Source organism: Mus musculus, chromosome 2 (genome assembly GCF_000001635.26).
Source record: "Mus musculus strain C57BL/6J chromosome 2, GRCm38.p6 C57BL/6J".
Lineage (NCBI taxonomy): Eukaryota > Metazoa > Chordata > Mammalia > Rodentia > Muridae > Mus > Mus musculus.
The window spans coordinates 177,084,837-177,103,685 of record NC_000068.7 but is presented as its reverse complement, the minus strand read 5'-3'; the positions used below and the strand labels follow the sequence as shown (position 1 = coordinate 177,103,685).

At 40.2% G+C, this 18,849-nt stretch overlaps 2 pseudogenes; one reads left to right on the top strand and one right to left on the bottom strand.

Moving 5' to 3' along the window:
* On the bottom strand, nt 15,881-17,357 carry Gm14401 (predicted gene 14401; annotated as a pseudogene).
* Gm14407 lies at nt 17,839-18,376 on the top strand (annotated as a pseudogene).
* Nucleotides 18,377-18,849: the final 473 nt, after the last annotated feature.

Here is an 18,849-nt window from a genome sequence, read left to right as displayed (position 1 = left end):
ATGTAGAGAAATCCTGTGGATGTGTTTAATATGGTGAAGGTTTCCCACATTTCTAAAGTCTTCATCATCATGAAAAATCCATACTGGAGAGAAACTGTATGAATATATTTGATACGGTAAAGCCTTGCCCTTTCTAATTCGTGGAAGAATTGAGTTGGAATTTTGATGGGGATTGTATTGGATCAGTAGATTGCTTTTGACAAGATAGCTATTTTTACTATATTGATCCGCCAATCCATGAGCATGGGAGATCTTTCCATCTTCTGAGATCTTCTTTAATTTCTTTCTTCAGAGACTTGAAGTTCTTATCATACAGATCTTTCAATTCCTTAGTTAGAGTCACGCCAAAGTATTTTATATCCTTTGTGACTATTGAGAAGGGTGTTGTTTCCCTAATTTCTTTCTCAGCCTGTTTATCCTTTGTGTACAGAAATGCCATTAACTTGTTTGAGTTAATTTTATATCCAGCTACTTCATTGAAGCTGTTTATCAGGCTTAGGAGTTCTCTGGTGGAATATTTCGGGTCACTTATATATACTATCATATCATCTGCAAAAAGTGATATTTTGACTTCTTCCTTTCCAATTTGTATCTGCCGAAAGTAGTCTGCATAGGTGAAAGTATGGACTACAGAAGCTAACAGCTTCTGGGACAGGCAGGAGCCACAGAGCTTCTGAGGCAGCCCCCTTTTCAGGCCCCAGACATCTGGACACCTTCCCAGCCAGAGGATAGGTGTCCGCCCAGCCCGGGAGGGCTTTGCCTGAGCATCAGCGGCAGACATCTTGGTTCTAGGACTCCACCGAGAGTATTCTGCACAGGTGAGAGTGTGGACTACATAAGCTAACAGCTTCTGTCACAGGCCGAAGCAACACAGCTTCTGGGACACGTCCTGTTTGGGGCCTTCATCTTCGGCCAGGAGGGAGGTCCGAACGCCAGATATCTGTGCACCTTCCCTATAAGAGGAGAGCTTGCCTGCAGAGAGTGCTCTGACCACTGAAACTCAGAGGAGAGAGCTAGTCTCCCAGGTCTGCTGATAGAGGCTAACAGAATCACTGGAGGAACAATCTCTAATCAGAGACAACTAAATCAACTAACTCCAGAGATTATATTACCAGATGGTGAAAGGTAAACGTAAGAATCTTACTAACAGAAACCAAGACCACTAACCATCATCAGAACCCAGCACTCCCACCTCGCCCAGTCCAGGGCACCCCAACACACCCGGAAAGCTAGACCCAGATTTAAAAGCATATCTCATGATGATGGTAGAGGACATCAAGAAGGACTTTAATAACTCACTCAAAGAAGTACAGGAGAACACTGCTAAACAAGTAGAAGACCTTAAAGAGGAAGCACAAAAATCCCTTAAAGAATTGCAGGAAAACACGACCAAACAGGTGATGAAATTGAATAAAACCATCCAAGACCTAAAAAGGGAAGTAGACACAATAAAGAAAACTCAAAGTGAGGCAACACTGGAGATAGAAACCCTAGGAAATTAATCTGGAACCATAGATGCGAGCATCAGTAACAGAATACAAGAGATGGAAGAGAGAATCTCAGGTGCAGAAGATTCCATAGAGAACATCGGCACAACAATCAAAGAAAATGGAAAACGCAAAAAAGATCCTAACTCAAAACATCCAGGAAATCCAGGACACAATGAGAAGACCAAACCTGTGGATAATAGGAGTAGATGAGAATGAAGATTTTCAACTTAAAGGACCAGCAAATATCTTCAACAAAATTATAGAAGAAAACTTCCCAAACCTAAAGAATGACATGCCCATGAACATACAAGAAGCCTACAGAAGTCCAAATAGACTGGATCTGAAAAGAAAGTCCTCCCAATATATAATAATCATAACAACAAATGCTTTAAATAAAGATAGAATATTAAAAGCAGTAAGGGAAAAAGTTCAGGTAACATATAAAGGCAAGCCTATCAGAATTACACCAGATTTTTCACCAGAGACTATGACAGGCAGAAGAGCCTGACGGATGTTATACAGACACTAAGAGAACACAAATGCTAACACAGGCTACTGTACCCAGCCAAACATTCCATTACCTTAGATGGAGAAACAAAAGTATTCCACGACAGAACCAAATTCACACATTATCTTTCCACGAAACCTGCCTTTCAAAGGATAATAACAGAAAAAAAAAAAAATACAAGGACGGATACCACGCCCTAGAAAAACAAGAAAGTAATCCCTCAACAAACCTAAAAGAAGACAGCCACAAGAACAGAATGTCAACGTTAACAACAAAAATAATAGGAAGCAACAATTACTTTTCCTTAATATCTCTTAATATCAATGGACACAACTCCCCAATAAAAAGACATAGACTAACAGACAGGATACACAAACAGGACCCAACATTTTACTGCTTACAGGAAACCCATCTCAGGGAAAAAGATAGACACTACCTCAGAATGAAAGGCTGGAAAACAATTTTCCAAGCAAATGGTCTGAAGAAACAAGCTGGAGTAGCCATTCTAATATCTAATAAAATCGACTTCCAACCCAAAGTTATCAAGAAAGACAAGGAGGAGCACTTCATACTCAAGAAATGTAAAATCTTACAAGAGGAACTCTCAATTCTGAATATGTATGCTCCAAATAAAAGGGCAGCCACATTCATTAAAGAAACTTTAGTAAAGCCCAAAGCACACATTGCACCTCACACAATAATAGTGGGAGACTTCAACACACCACTTTCACCAATGGACAGATCATAGAAACAGAAACTAAACAGGGACACAGTGAAACTAACAGAAATTATGAAACAAATGGATCTAACAGATAACTATAGAACATTTTATCCTAAAACAAAAGGATATACCTTCTTCTCAACACCTTATGGTACCTTCTCCAAAAATTGACCACATAATTGGTCACAAAACAAGCCTCAACAGATACGAAAATATTGAAATTGTTCAATGCATCCTATCAGATCACTATGGACTAGGCTGATCTTCAATAACAACAACAAAAAAATAATAGAAACCCAACATTCACGTGGAAACTGAACAACAATCTTCTCAATGATACCTTGGTCAAGGAAGGAATAAAGAAAGAAATGAAGGACTTTAGAACAAAAGGAAGCAAATTCACCCAAGAGGAGTAGATGGCAGGAAATAATCAACCTCAGGGGAGAAATCAACCAAGTGGAAACAAGAAGAACTATTCAAAAAATCAAGCAAACGAGGAGCTGGTTCTTTTTTTTTTAATGAGGTATTTAGCTCATTTACATTTCCAATGCTATACCAAAAGTCCCCCATACCCATCCACCCCCACTCCCCTACCCACCCACTCCCCCTTTTTGGCCCTGGCATTCCCCTGTACTGGGGCATATAAAGTTTGTGTGTCCAATGGGCCTCTCTTGCCAGTGATGGCCGACTAGGCCATCTTTTGATACATATGCAGCTAGAGTCAAGAGCTCCGGGGTACTGGTTAGTTCATAATGTTGTTCCACCTATAGGGTTGCAGATCCCTTTAGCTCCTTGGGTACTTTCTCTAGCTCCTCCATTGGGAGCCCAGTGATCCATCCATGTGTGAGCATCCACTTCTGTGTTTGCTAGGCCCCAGCATAGTCTCACATGAGACAGCTATATCTGGGTCCTTTCAGCAAAATCTTGCTAGTGTATGCAATGGTGTCAGCGTTTGGAAGCTGATTATGGGGTGGATCCCTGGATATGGCAGTCTCTACATGGTCCATTCTTTCATCTCAGCTCCAAACTTTGTCTCTGTAACTCCTGCCAAGGATGTTTTGTTCCCACTTCTAAGGAGGGGCATAGTGTCCACACTTCAGTCTTCATTTTTCTTGAGTTTCATGTGTTTAGGAAATTGTATCTTATATCTTGGGTATCCTAGGTTTTGGGCTAATATCCACTTATCAGTGAGTACATATTGTGTGAGTTCCTTTGTGAATGTGTTACCTCACTCAGGATGATGCCCTCCAGGTCCATCCATTTGGCTAGGAATTTCATAAATTCATTCTTTTTAATAGCTAAGTAGTACTCCATTGTGTAGATGTACCACATTTTCTGTATCCATTCCTCTGTTGAGGGGCATCTGGGTTCTTTCCAGTTTCTGGCTATTATAAATAAGGCTGCTATGAACATAGTGGAGCATGTGTCCTTCTTACCAGTTGGGGCTCCTTCTGGATATATGCCCAGGAGAGGTATTGCTGGATCCTCCGGTAGTACTATGTCCAATTTTCTGAGGAACCGCCAGACTGATTTCCAGAGTGGTTGTACAAGTCTGCAATCCCACCAACAATGGAGGAGTATTCCTCTTTCTCCACATCCACGCCAGCATCTGCTGTCACCTGAATTTATGATCTTAGCCATTTTCACTGGTGTGAGGCGGAATCTCAGGGTTGTTTTGATTTGCATTTCCCTGATGATTAAGGATGTTGAACATTTTTTCAGGTGCTTCTCTGCCATTCGGTATTCCTCAGGTGAGAATTCTTTGTTCAGTTCTGAGCCCCATTTTTTAATGGGGTTATTTGATTTTCTGAAGTCCACCTTCTTGAGTTCTTTATATATGTTGGATATTAGTCCCCTATCTGATTTAGGAAAGGTAAAGATCCTTTCCCAATCTGTTGGTGGTCTTTTTGTCTTATTGATGGTGTCTTTTGCCTTGCAGAAACTTTGGAGTTTCATTAGGTCCCATTTGTCAATTCTCGATCTTACAGGACAAGCCATTGCTGTTCTGTTCAGGAATTTTTCCCCTGTGCCCATATCTTCAAGGCTTTTCCCCACTTTCTCCTCTATAAGATTCAGTGTCTCTGGTTTTATGTGAAGTTCCTTGATCCACTTAGATTTGACCTTAGTACAAGGAGATAAGTATGGATCAATTCGCATTCTTCTACATGATAACAACCAGTTGTGCCAGCACCAATTGTTGAAAATGCTGTCTTTCTTCCACTGGATGGTTTTGGCTCCCTTGTCAAAGATCAAGTGACCATAGGTGTGTGGGTTCATTTCTGGGTCTTCAATTCTATTCCATTGGTCTACTTGTCTGTCTCTATACCAGTACCATGCAGGTTTTATCACAATTGCTCTGTAGTAAAGCTTTAGGTCAGGCATGGTGATTCCACCAGAGGTTCTTTTATCCTTGAGAAGAGTTTTTGCTATCCTTGGTTTTTTGTTATTCCAGATGAATTTGCAAATTGCTCCTTCTAATTCGTTGAGGAATTGAGTTGGAATTTTGATGGGGATTGCATTGAATCTGTAGATTGCTTTTGGCAAGATAGCCATTTTTACAATGTTGATCCTGCCAATCCATGAGCATGGTAGATCTTTCCATCTTCTGAGATCTTCTTTAATTTCTTTCTTCAGGGACTTGAAGTTTTTATCATACAGATCTTTCACTTCCTTCGTTAGAGTCACGCCAAGATATTTTATATTATTTGTGACTATTGAGAAGGGTGTTGTTTCCCTAATTTCTTTCTCAGCCTGTTTATTCTTTGTGTAGAGAAAGGCCATTGACTTGTTTGAGTTAATTTTATATCCAGCTACTTCACCGAAGGTGTTTATCAGGTTTAGGAGTTCTCTGGTGGAATTTTTAGGGTCACTTATATATACTATCATATCATCTGCAAAAAGTGATATTTTCACTTCCTCTTTTCCAATTTGTATCCCCTTGATCTCCTTTATTGTCGAATTGCTCTGGCTAATACTTCAAGTACTATGTTGAAAAGGTAGGGAGAAAGTGGGCAGCCTTGTCTAGTCCCTGATTTTAGTGGGATTGCTTCCAGCTTCTCTCCATTTACTTTGATGTTGGCTACTGGGTTGCTGTAGATTGCTTTTATCATGTTTAGGTATTGGCCTTGAAGTCCTGATCTTTCCAGAACTTTTATCATGAATGGGTGTTGGATCTTGTCAAATGCTTTTTCTGCATCTAACGAGATGATCATGTGGTTTTTGTCTTTGAGTTTGTTTATATAATGGATTACATTGATGGATTTTCGTATATTAAACCATCCCTGCATCCCTGGAATCAAACCTACTTGGTCAGGATGGATGATTGCTTTAATGTGTTCTTGGATTCGGTTAGCGAGAATTTTATTAAGGATTTTTGCATCGATGTTCATAAGAGAAATTGGTCTGAAGTTCTCTATCTTTGTTGGATCTTTCTGTGGTTTAGGTATCAGAGTAATAGTGGCTTCATAAAATGAGTTGGGTAGAGTACCTTCTACTTCTATCTTGTGAAAAAGTTTGTGCAGAACTGGAATTAGATCTTCTTTGAAGGTCTGATAGAACTCTGCACTAAACCCGTCTGGTCCTGGGCTTTTTTTGGCTGGGAGACTATTAATAACTGCTTCTATTTCTTTAGGGGATATGGGACTGTTTAGAAGGTCAACTTGATCCTGATTCAACTTTGGTACCTGGTATCTGTCCAGAAATTTGTCCATTTCATCCAGGTTTTCCAGTTTTGTTGAGTATAGCCTTTTGTAGAAGGATCTGATGGTGTTTTGGATTTCTTCGGGATCTGTTGTTATGTCTCCCTTTTCATTTCTGATTTTGTTAATTAGGATTTTGTCCCTGTGCCCTCTAGTGAGTCTAGCTAAGGATTTATCTATCTTGTTGATTTTCTCAAAGAACCAACTCCTCGTTTGGTTAATTCTTTGAATAGTTCTTCTTGTTTCCACTTGGTTGATTTCACCCCTGAGTTTGATTATTTCCTGCCGTCTACTCCTCTTGGGTGAATTTGCTTCCTTTTTTTCTAGAGCTTTTAGATGTGTTGTCAAGCTGCTAGTATGTGCTCTCTCCCGTTTCTTCTTGGAGGCACTCAGAGCTATGAGTTTCCCTCTTAGAAATGCTTTCATTGTGTCCCAAAGGTTTGGGTACGTTGTGGCTTCATTTTCATTAAACTCTAAAAAGTCTTTAATTTCTTTCTTTATTCCTTCCTTGACCAAGGTATCATTGAGAAGAGTGTTGTTCACTTTCCACATGAATGTTGGCTTTCTGTTATTTATTTTGTTATTGAAGATCAGCCTTAGTGCATGGTGATCTGATAGGATACATGGGACAATTTCAATATTTTTGAATCTGTTGAGGCCTGATTTGTGACCTATTATGTGGTCAGTTTTGGAGAAGGTACCATGAGGTGCTGAGAAGAAGGAATATCCTTTTGTTTTAGGATTAAATGTTCTGTAGATATCTGTCAGATCCATTTGTTTCATCACTTCTGTTAGTTTCACTGTGTCCCTGTTTAGTTTCTGTTTCCATGATCTGTCCATTGGTGAAAGTGGTGTGTTGAAGTCTCCCACTATTATTGTGTGAGGTGCAATGTGTGCTTTGAACTTTACTAAAGTTTGTTTAGTGAATGTGGCTGCCCTTGTATTTTGGAGCATAGATATTCAGAATTGAGAGTTCCTCTTGGAGGATTTTACCTTTGATGAGAATGAAGTGTCCCTCCTTGTCTTTTTTGATGACTTTGGGTTGGAAGTCAATCTTATCAGATATTAGGATGGCTACTCCAGCTTGTTTCTTCATACCATTTGCTTGGAAAATTGTTTTCCAGCCTTTCATTCTGAGGTAGTGTCTATCTTTTTCTCTGAGATGAGTTTCCTGTAAGCAGCAAAATGTTGGGTCTTGTTTGTGTAGCCAGTTTGTTAGTCTATGTCTTTTTATTGGGGAGTTGAGACCATTGATGTTAAGAGATATTAAGGAAAAGTAATAGTTGCTTCCTGTTATTTTTGTTGATAAAGTTGGCATTCTGTTCTTGTGGCTGTCTTCTTTTAGGTTTGTTGAGGGATTACCTTCTTGTTTTTTCTAGGGCGTGGTTCCCGTCCTTGTATTGGTTTTTTTCTGTTATTATCCTTTGAAGGGCTGGATTCGTGGAGAGATAATGTGTGAATTTGTTTTTCTCATGGAATACTTTGGTATCTCCATCTATGGTAATTGAGAGTTTGGCTGGGTATAGTAGCCTGGGCTGGAATTTGTGTTCTCTTAGTGTCTGTATAACATCTGTCCAGGCTCTTCTGGCTTTCATAGTCTCTGGTGAAAAATCTGGTGTAATTCTGATAGGCTTGCCTTTATATGTTACTTGACCTTTTTCCCTTACTGCTTTTAGTATTCTATCTTTATTTAGTGCATTTGTTGTTCTGATTATTATGTGTCGGGAGGAATTTCTTTTCTGGTCCAGTCTATTTGGAGTTCTGTAGGCTTCTTGTATGTTCATAGGCATCTCATTCTTTAGATTTGGGAAGTTTTCTTGAATAATTTTGTTGAAGCTGTTTGCTGGACCTTTGAGTTGAAATTCTTCATTCTCATCCACTCCTATTATCCGTAGGTTTGGTCTTCTTATTGTGTCCTGGATTTCCTGGATATTTTGAGTTAGGATCTTTTTGCATTTTCCATTTGCTTTGATTGTTGTGCCGATGTTCTCTATGGAATCTTCTGCACCTGAGATTCTCTCTTCCATCTCTTGTATTCTGTTGCTGATGCTCAAATCTATGGTTCCAGATTTCTTTCCTAGGGTTTCTATCTCCAGTGTTGCCTCACTTTGAGTTTTCTTTATTGTGTCTACTTCCCCTTTTAGGTCTAGTATGATTTTGTTCATTTCCATCACCTGTTTGTATGTTTTTTCCTCTTTTTCTGTAAGGACTTCTACCTGTTTGATTGTGTTTTCCTGTTTTTCTTTAAGGACTTGTAACTCTTTAGCAGTGTTCTCCTGTATTTCTTTAAGTGATTTATTAAAGTCCTTCTTGATGTCTTCTACCATCATCATGAGATATGCTTTTAAATCTAGGTCTAGGTTTTCAGTGTGTTGGGGTGCCCTGGACTGGGCGAAGTGGGAGTGCTGCGTTCTGATGATGGTGAGTGGTCTTGGTTCCTGTTAGTAAGATTCCTACGTTTACCTTTCGCCATCTGGTAATCTCTGGAGTTAGTAGTTATAGTTGACTCTGTTTAGAGATTGTTCTTCTGGTGATTCTGTTACCGTCTATCAGCAGACCTGGGAGACAGATTCTCTCCTCTGAGTTTCAGTGCTCAGAGCACTCTCTGCTGGCAAGCTCTCTTACAGGGAAGGTGCGCAGATATCTTGTATTTGGACCTCCTCCTGGCCGAAGAAGAAGGCCCAAAACAGGACCTTTCTCAGCAGCTGTGTTGCTTTGGCAGTTCCCAGAAGCTGTCCGGTTCTCTGGCGCACCCTCTCACCTGTTCAGACTAATTTCCTAAGTTCCTTGGGGTCCCGGAACCAAGATGGCGACCGCTGCTGCTGAGGCTGAGGCCGCCTCCCAAGCCAGGCGGACACCTGTCCTCTGGTCCGGACGGTGGCCGGCTGTCTTCGGCCCGCAAAGGGTGCTGCCTCAGCGGCTCTGTGCTTCCGCCTGTTCCAGAAGCTGTCCGGTTCTCTGGCGCACCCTCGCACCTGTTCAGACTAATTTCCTAAGTTTGGCAGTTCCCGGAACAAGATGGCGACTGCTGCTGCTGAGGCTGAGGCCGCCTCCCAAGCCAGGCAGACACCTGTCCTCTGGTCCGGAGGGTGGCCGGCTGTCTACGGCCCGCAAAGGGTGCTGCCTCAGCGGCTCTGTGCTTCCGCCTGCCCCAGAAGCTGTCCGGTTCTCTGGCGCACCCTCTCACCTGTCCTGACTAATTTCCTAAGTTCGGCGGTTCCCGGAACAAGATGGCGACTGCTGCTGCTGAGGCTCGGAGGAGCTGGTTCTTTGAGTAAATCAGCAAGATAGATAAACCCTTAGCCAGACTCACTAGAGGGCAAAGGAAAAGCATCCTAATTAACAAAATCAGAAATGAAAAGGGAGACATAACAACAGATCCTGAAGAAATCCAAAACACCATCAGATCCTTCTACAAAAGTCTATACTCAACAAAACTGGAGAACCTGGATGAAATGGACAAGTTTCTAGACAGATACCAGGTACCAAAGTTAAATCAAGATCAGGTTAATGATCTAAACAGTCATATATACCCTAAAGAAATAGAAGAAGTCATTAATGGTCTCCCAACCAAAAAAAAAAAAAATGTCCAGGACCAGATGAGTTTAGAGCAGAGTTCTATCAGACCTTCAAAGAAGATCTAATCCCAGTTCTTCACAAACTATTCCACAATATAGAAACAGAAGGTACTCTACCCAACTCATTCTATGAAGCCACAATTACTCTGATACCTAAACCACAAAAAGACTCAACAAAGATAGAGATTTTCAGACCAATTTCCCTTATGAATATCGATGCAAAAATCCTCAATAAAGTTCTCCCTAACCGAATCCAAGAACACATCAAAACGATTATCCATTTTGACCAAGTAGGTTTTATTCCAGGGATGCAGGGATGGTTCAAGTCACAGAAATCCATCAACGTAATCCAGTATATAAACAAACTCAAAGACAAAAACCACATGATCATCTCATTAGATGCTTAGAAAGCATTTGACAAAATCCAACACCCATTCATGATAAAAGTCTTGGAAAGATCAGGAATTCAAGTCCATACCTAAACATGATAAAAGCAATCTACAGCAAACCAGTATCCAACAACAAAGAAAATAGTGAGAAGCTGGAAGCAATCCCACTAAAATCAGGGACTAGACAAGGCTGCCCACTTTCTCCCTACCTATTAAACACTGTACTTGAAGTCCTAGCAAGAGCAATTCAACAATAAAAGGAGATCAAGGGGATACAAATTGGAAAGGAAGAAGTCAAAATGTCACTTTTTGCACAGTTTTCATCATCATGAAAGTAATCATATAAAGCTGTGCCCGTTGTGTGCCGTGGTGTGCCGTGGTGGCACACTCCTTTAATCCCAGCACATGGGAGGCAGTAGCAGGTGGATTTCTGAGTTCAAGGTCAGCCTGGTCTACAGAGTGTGTTTCAGGACAGCCAGGGCTGAACAGAGAAACCCTGTCTCGAAAAACCAAAAAAAAAAAAAAAAAAAAAAAAAAAAAAAAAAGAAAGAAAGAAAGAAATTAATCATATGAAAGAAAGTCTATGAATGTAAACAGAGTGGTAGAGCCTTTCTTGTATGAGGTCCTCTCTGATCCCACACAACTCAAACTCAGGTAACACAAATGGCAGGAGTTTATTGTAATAAAGCTGCTGATGAATCATGAGAGAGCATACTCAGAACCTAATGTGTAACTCACAGCACACACACTTTCCCACTGTGAGCCAGAATGTTATAGAGCTGCCATCCCACAGTCAAAAACTCTTACCCAGAATACTTCCTGTCTGAAAGAACTGCAAGAATAAAAATGGAGAAGAGTCTGAGGAAAAGAAGGTCCTGTGACATTCTCAAATTAAGATCCAGCTGAGTGGGTGGCACCAAGATCTGACACTGTTACTGATGCTATGGTATGCTTACAAACAGGAGCCTATCATGACTGCCCTGTGAAAAGTCCAGTAAGCAGCTTAAACAGTCAGATGCACACAATTCCACCCAAGCAATGGACAGAGGCTTGTGACCCTTGTGACTGAATTAGGGAAAACCTGGAAGGTGAGGAGGGTGACTCTATAGGAAGACCAGCAGTCTGAACTAACATGGACCCACTTGATATTTCAGACACTGAGCTAACAACCACCTAGCATAAAGCTCTTGATATACAGCAGAAAGCTGCCAGTTCTGGACTCAGTCAGAAGATGTACAAAACCCTCGAAAGACTTGAGGCCCCAGGTAGTGGGGAGAATGGGTGGGGTGGGGATTTTTGGAGACATCTTCTTGGAAACTTTGGTAGGAGGTGTGGCATTTGGACAAGTTGAAGGGTGGACTTGGAATGGTAGAACGTTAAGATTGTAAAAAAAAAAAGATTGAACAATGGATTAAAGGATATTAAAAAAAATACAAACAGAAGTATCTGTGCTGTTACAGCTACATTTTCCCACCAAACAGGATTTAGGAACAGAGGATTATGTAGTTTACAGTGTCAACTGATATAGAATGTGGGTGTTGCTGGGCAGTGGTGGAACATGCCATTTGAATCCAGCACTTGGGAGGTAGAGGCAGGCAGATTTCTGAGTTTGAGGCCAGCCTGGTCAACAGAGTAAGTTCCAGGACAGCCAGGGCCATACAGAGAAACACTGTCTTGAAAAACCAAAGAGAGAGAGAGAGAGAGAGAGAGAGAGAGAGAGAGAGAGAGAGAGAGAGAGAAAAGAAGAAGAAAGAGAGAGAATGAATGAATGAATGAATGAATGTGGGTGTTACAGTTTAACCAATCATTGAATTGTTCTTTGGTGGTAAAGAACAGGTGTTATGTTTTGAGGAGCACAATATGGATTCAGAAGGCATTGTTAGAGACAGTCATTAGGTTTTCAAGAAGAAAATATGAGTAAAGTGAGGTTGGATCTCCACAATACCCCAGGCCTGGGAAATTGAACTTAATTTCACCATATGATTAAATGTAGGTGATAACAAAAAGGCAATACTTGGGGCATGTTTTTTCTTACTTCTGGTAATTCCCAATTGTTCTTTATTGGTTCTCATGCTACTTGTGTTAAATTGGTTCCCAAATTTCATGAGAATCCTGCATTTGGGACACTGAGATTCTCTGCCCCAAAATGGTTCTAATTGGTAAATAAAATTGCCAGAAGCCAATGGCTAGGCAGCAAGACTGAGGCAAGACTTTTGTATTCATTGGCAAGAGAACCAAAGAGGATTGCCATGCTAGTAAATGAAGTGGATGCAGGCTTGAGAGCTGGGAATGGCAGAATACCAGCCATGTAAGAGCCAGGGAAGAGAGGCCCCAGTGGCCCCTCCTGTGATTGATTCTGGGGTAGCAAAGATGGCATAGAGACTTTAGTAAGTAATAATTCAGGAGTATCACAGAGAAGAATTAGGAATGTGGAAGATTGGGAGTGTCCCAACCAATTAGCTGATTTAAGATAGTAAATAAAGCTGTGTATATTTATTTGAGGATCTAAAGCATTTGCATGCTCAGTGAGGAACTTGCACAGGAAGGATCCTATAGTAGATCAGAGTAACCAACCAACTCTGCAGAATGCACCTCACCTGTAGGCTTGAACTTAATATTAAAAATTAATTGTAGATTCTCAAGTGGAAAACCATGTCATGATGTGAGATAAAAAGATGTGGAAAATTGGATTCTTAGCAGAGATGCTGGTTTGCTGGAGACATGAGGTGTGTCACCAAGCTGTGCAGGTTCACAACTAGAACAAAAAGTGAGTTGAACTGGTATGCATAATTTTTGGTTACATGTCATTAGCTGGGATGTAGCAAAATCCCCCTAGCTGACCCAGACATCCTGCCTTTGTCTCCTGCCTAGCCATTGGCTGTTGGCACTTTTGTTACCCATTTACAATCAGCTTGGGGCAGGGAATCTCAGTGTCCCAATATGGGCTTATCAATTTGAACAATTTAACAGGAGTAGCATGAGAACCAATACACAATTGGGAATAAGCAGAAAAAACAAAACAAAACAAACACCAGGCCCTAAGTATTGCCTTTTTTATTATTACCCTGCATTTACTCATATGGTGACTCTAAGTTCAAGTTTCCAGGCATGAGGTCTTGTGGAGATCCAACCTCACTTTACTCATATTCTCTTCTTGAAAACATAATGACTGCCTCTAATAATGCTTTCTGCTTTTCATTGTGCTCCTCAAAACATAAGACCTGTACTTTACCACCAAAGAACAAATCCATATGATTGGTTAAACTATAACACCCATAATATATAACAGATGACACTGTAAACTACATAAGCCTCTATCCCTAAATCCTGATTGGTGTGAAAATGAAGCTATAATTTGGAAGGTATATTTCTGTCTGTCCATCCTTTTTTTAAAAATAATTTTATTTCTTTTTTTCCTTTTTTATAAAGATTTATTTGCTTATTTATTATGTGTAAGTACACTGTAGCTGTCTTCAGACACTCCAGAAGCGGGAGTCAGATCTCTATATGGATGGTTGTGAGCAACCGTGTGGTTGCTGGAATTTGAACTCCAGACCTTCGGAGGAGCAGTAGGGTGCTCTTACCCACTGAGCCATCTCACCAGGCCATAATTTTATTTCTTCATTTCTTTATTGTCTGATGTCTTTTTTTACAATCCACACCTTATACCCCTTGTCTTATTCAGGGTTTCTATTCCTGCACAAACATCATGACCAAGAAGCAAGTTGGGGAGGAAAGGGTTTATTCAGCTTATCCTTTCATACTGCTTGCTGTTCGTCACCAAGGAAGTCAGGACTGGAACTCAAGCAGGTCAAGTGGCAGGAGCTGATGCAGAGGCCATGGAGGGATGTTTCTTTATTGGCTTGCTTCCCCTGGCTTGCTCAGACTGCTCTCTTATAGAACCCAAGACTACCAGCACAGAGAGATGGTCCCACCCACAAGGGTCCTATTCCCTTGATCACAAACTGAGAAAATGTCTGACAGCTGGATCTCATGGAGGTATTTCCCCAACTGAAGCTCCTTTCTCTGTATAACTTTAGCTTGTGTCAAGTTGACACAAAACTAGCCAGTACAATTGACACCTTGTCAACTTGACACACAAACACATCACTAGTAATCCTCAAACCTTAGTTTCTTATTCATCCCCAAGATATACACAACTTTGAAAGTCCCACAGTCTTTACATATTAAAAGTTCAATCCCTTAAAAATATCTAATAGCCTTTAAAATCCAAAGCCTTTTACAATTAAAAGTCTCTTAACTGTGGAATCCACTAATATATATTCTCCCTTCAAGAGGGAAAAACATTAGCGCACAGTCACAATCAAAATCCAAAATTAAACTCCAACTATCCAAAGTATGGGATCCAACTCACGATCCTTTGGGCTCCTCCAAGGGCTTGGGTCACTTCTCCAGCCCTGTCCTTTGTAGCACACAGCTTGTCCTCTAGGCTCCAGATGCCTGTACTTTACTGTTGCTGCTGTTCTTGGTCATTCATGGACATGAAAACTCCAAAACACTGCATGATCTCTTCAGCACTGGGCCATCAATTGCACCTGAGGCTGCACCTTCACCAATGGCCTTCCATGGTCTCTCACAGTGCTGGGCTTCAGCTGCTCTGCATGATCCTTTTATGCTTTCAAAACCAGTACCATCTGGGTACCTCTTACACATTACCAAGTCCAGCCACAGCACAAGATACAACCTTGACTATCTTTATAACACTGCCTCTGTGCTCTCAGAAAACACTTCCCATATAGTGCCATCCAATGATGCTGGTTTCTTTTTAATCACTGCTAATTTCTTAGCTCCAACTAAACAGCATCAATAGTCCCAGTAATACAAAGTTTTCACTCTAGTAGTTCTGTTCATCACAGCTGATTCTTCAGCCCTAGCTATCCAGAACCACAGATCTTCACAATCCAAAATAGCAATGGCTCTCAAAAGTCTTTAATTTTCCCTGTGAAATTTTATGAGCCAGGATTTAATCTTCTGCACTGCTCTCAACATTTTCTTCCAAGCTCCTACACAACATCCCACAGAGTTCTTAACACCGAATGGATCTTCTGGCCCAAAGTTCCAAAGTCCTTTGACAGTCCTCCCAAAACATGGTCAGGTTGTCACAAAAATACCCCACCCCTGATACCAATTTGTCTTAGTCAGGGTTTCTATTCCTGCATAAACATCATGACCAAGAAGCAGTTGGGGAGGAAAGGGTTTAATCCAGCTCACACTTTCTACATTTATATTTATCACCAAAGGATGTCAGGACTGTCACTCAATCAAGACAATAAGAAACATGCCTTGCATCCCCTTGATCTCCTTTGTATGATTAATTTCATGATGATGAAGAATTTAAAATGTTTAGAGGCTTCCCCATATTGAATGCATTCATGGGTTTCTCGTTCATAATGATGAAATTTGGGAAATCTGAAAAGGTTTCACCATATTATATTCCTAAATTTATTTGCAGTATGGATTGTTTCATTGTGAAGACTCTAGAAGTATTCAAAAATCTTCACCATATTAAATACACTCAGCATTTTGTCTACATTATATTTTCTTTTGTGTCTTTGAATATGACTGACAAGTGAAAGCAATAGCAAATGGCTTGCAGACATAGGGTTTCTCACCTCTATGTCTTCTTTTATGTATTTGAAGATTTTAATGCACAAGGCTTTGTTCATTTGATAACTTTCATAGGGTTTCTCTCAACTGTGTTTCCTTTTATTTACTTAGGGACTACTGTGACTTATAAAATGTTTACCACACTGCTTATATTCATAGGGTTTCTATCCCGTGTGTATACGTTTGTGTTGGGAGATGACTCTTTTGTACAATTGCTTTACCTAATTAGTGTTGTTCAGAGGATTTCTCAAAACCTCATGCTCTTTATGGATTTGAAGATGATTGTGCTGTAGAAGTCCTTTAAAACATTGCCAATATTCATAGGGTTTCTCTCCTGTATGTGTTCCTTTATATATTTGGAGGCCACTGCTTCATGAAAAAGGTGTAAAGGCACCATTGCTAGCATTCAAAAATCTCTCTCCTATACGTGTTCTTTTATGATTTTGTTTATGACTGCTATTTGAAAATTTTTAACCACATTGGTTAAAATCAAAGCATTTCTCTCAACTATATGTGCTTTTATGTGTGTAAAGACTATTGGTTTTCGAAAAAGCTTCACCACATTGGTTACATTTAAAAGGTTCCTCTCTGGTATATGTTCATTTATGTACTTGGAGATCAATGCTTGCTGCAAAGGCTTTATAACATTAGATACCTACATAGAGTTTCTCTCCTGTATGGTCTTTTCTCTTTAAAGGTCATTCCTTCCTGCAAAGGCTTTACCACATTGGTTACATTCCTGGGTTTTTCAGCTGTATGTGTTTGATTATGATATTCAAGACCACTGCTTCCTGCAAAGGGATTATCACCTTGTTTACATTCATATGGTGTCTCTCCTGTATGTGATCTTTTATGACATTGGAGACCACTGCTTCTTGCAAAGGCTTTACCACATCGTTTACATTCATAGGGTTTCTCTCCTGTATGTGTTCGTTTATGTTTTTGGAGGTCACCACTACTTGCAAAGGCTTTTCCACATTGGTTACATTCATAGGGTTTCTCTCCTGTATGTGTTCGCTTATGTATTCCGAGATGACTGCTTTGTGCAAAGGCTTTACCACATTGTTTACATTCATAGGGTTTCTCTCCTGTATGTGTTCGCTTATGTATTCGGAGATGACTGCTTTGTGCAAACGCTTTACCACATTGTTTACATTCATAGGGTTTCTCTCCTGTATGTGTTCGATTATGGATTTGGAGGTCACTCCTTCTTTTAAAAGCTTTACCACATTGGTTACAGTCATGGTGTTTCTCTCCAGTATGTTTAATTTGATGCCTTTGACTACAACTCTCATATGCAAAGGCTTTACCACATTGAATAAACTCAGAGGGTTGCTCTGCAGTACAACTTCTTTCACGCCTGCAAAGAAAATTTGCACACGTGAAATCTTTCTTACTTTGATTATACTGATGAGTCTTTTTATCTGTATGAATTGTTTTAAATTTTGGTTTCATTGAAAAGAACAATTTAATGTTAACATAATATTACTTTGTTTATATTCAAAGGAGTTCTACTAAATTATGAATTGTTTTACATCTTCGAGGATATATGAAATGGGAACAGTACTGATTATCTGGCTCACATTTATAACATACTTTTTCTATAAAAGATCACTCACGTATTTGAAAACAAAAACAGGAAGAACTCACAGTGTTTGCACAATGATTGCATTCACAAATTTTGTGATCATGAGAATAATACTACATTTGGAATATGAACAAATGCAAAAGAAAAAAATTTCTACTGCCTTAATTCTCATTACTATTTTTACCATTTTGAGTTGGTTAATGTCCCCAGGAATGTTCGGAAACAAATTATTTATAAACTTATATAGCACATTTAGAATGTTGCATCCCTTTCTGCCACCGCCATGCCATCCAGACTGAGGAAGACCCGGAAACTCCGGGGCCACGTGAGCCACAGCCACGGCCGCATCGGTAAGCACTGCAAGCACCCAGGCGGGAGCGGGAACTCTGGAGGCAGGCACCACCGCAGGGTCAACTTTGACACATATCACCCAGGTTACTTTGGGAAAGTTGGTATGCGGCATTACCACTTGAAGAGGAACCAGAGCGTCTGCCCAACAGTCAACCTGGATAAACTGTGGATATTGGTCAGCGAGCAGACGCGGGTCAATGCAGCAAAAAACAAGACTGGAGCTGCTCCCATCATTGATGCTGTTCGATCAGGCTACTACAAAGTTTTGGGCAAGGGAAAGCTCCCTAAACAACCTGTCATCGTGAAGGCCAAATTCTTCAGCAGAAGAGCTGAAGAGAAGATTAAGGGTGTTGGAGGTGCCTGTGTTCTGGTGGCTTAAAAGCCACACGGGAGGTTAATTAAATGCTAACATTTAAAAAAAAAAAGAATGTTGCTCAAAATATGTTATACTGCATATCCTCTAATCATTCTGGAAAAGTGAAAGGTATGTGGCTTCTTTCAATGCCCCAATGCTCACAAGGCTTATATCCATCATAACCTATGACATCCATATCAAAAGAAGAATAACAAGTGAAAATTCCACATTACATTCACAGCTGACTTTTTTTCGTCACAGAGATGTGGTACAGAGATTAAGGTTTTTCCACAAAACCATTTTTGAATCTTATGAACTGTTCATCTCACTAAATTTAGCAATGTTATTATAAGTATATCATTGAGCTCAGATATACTATGGATTATTTGCTCATTACTAGGTTTTAGACATATAATTGTCACCTAATCACTGTGTGTTCCTTTTGCAACAGCTAAGCGATATGAGACTGAAGACACTCACACTTGTACAGCATGGCTCTACTAGGCTTGATTTAAACAGTAACATATCTGTTAAGTCATTATT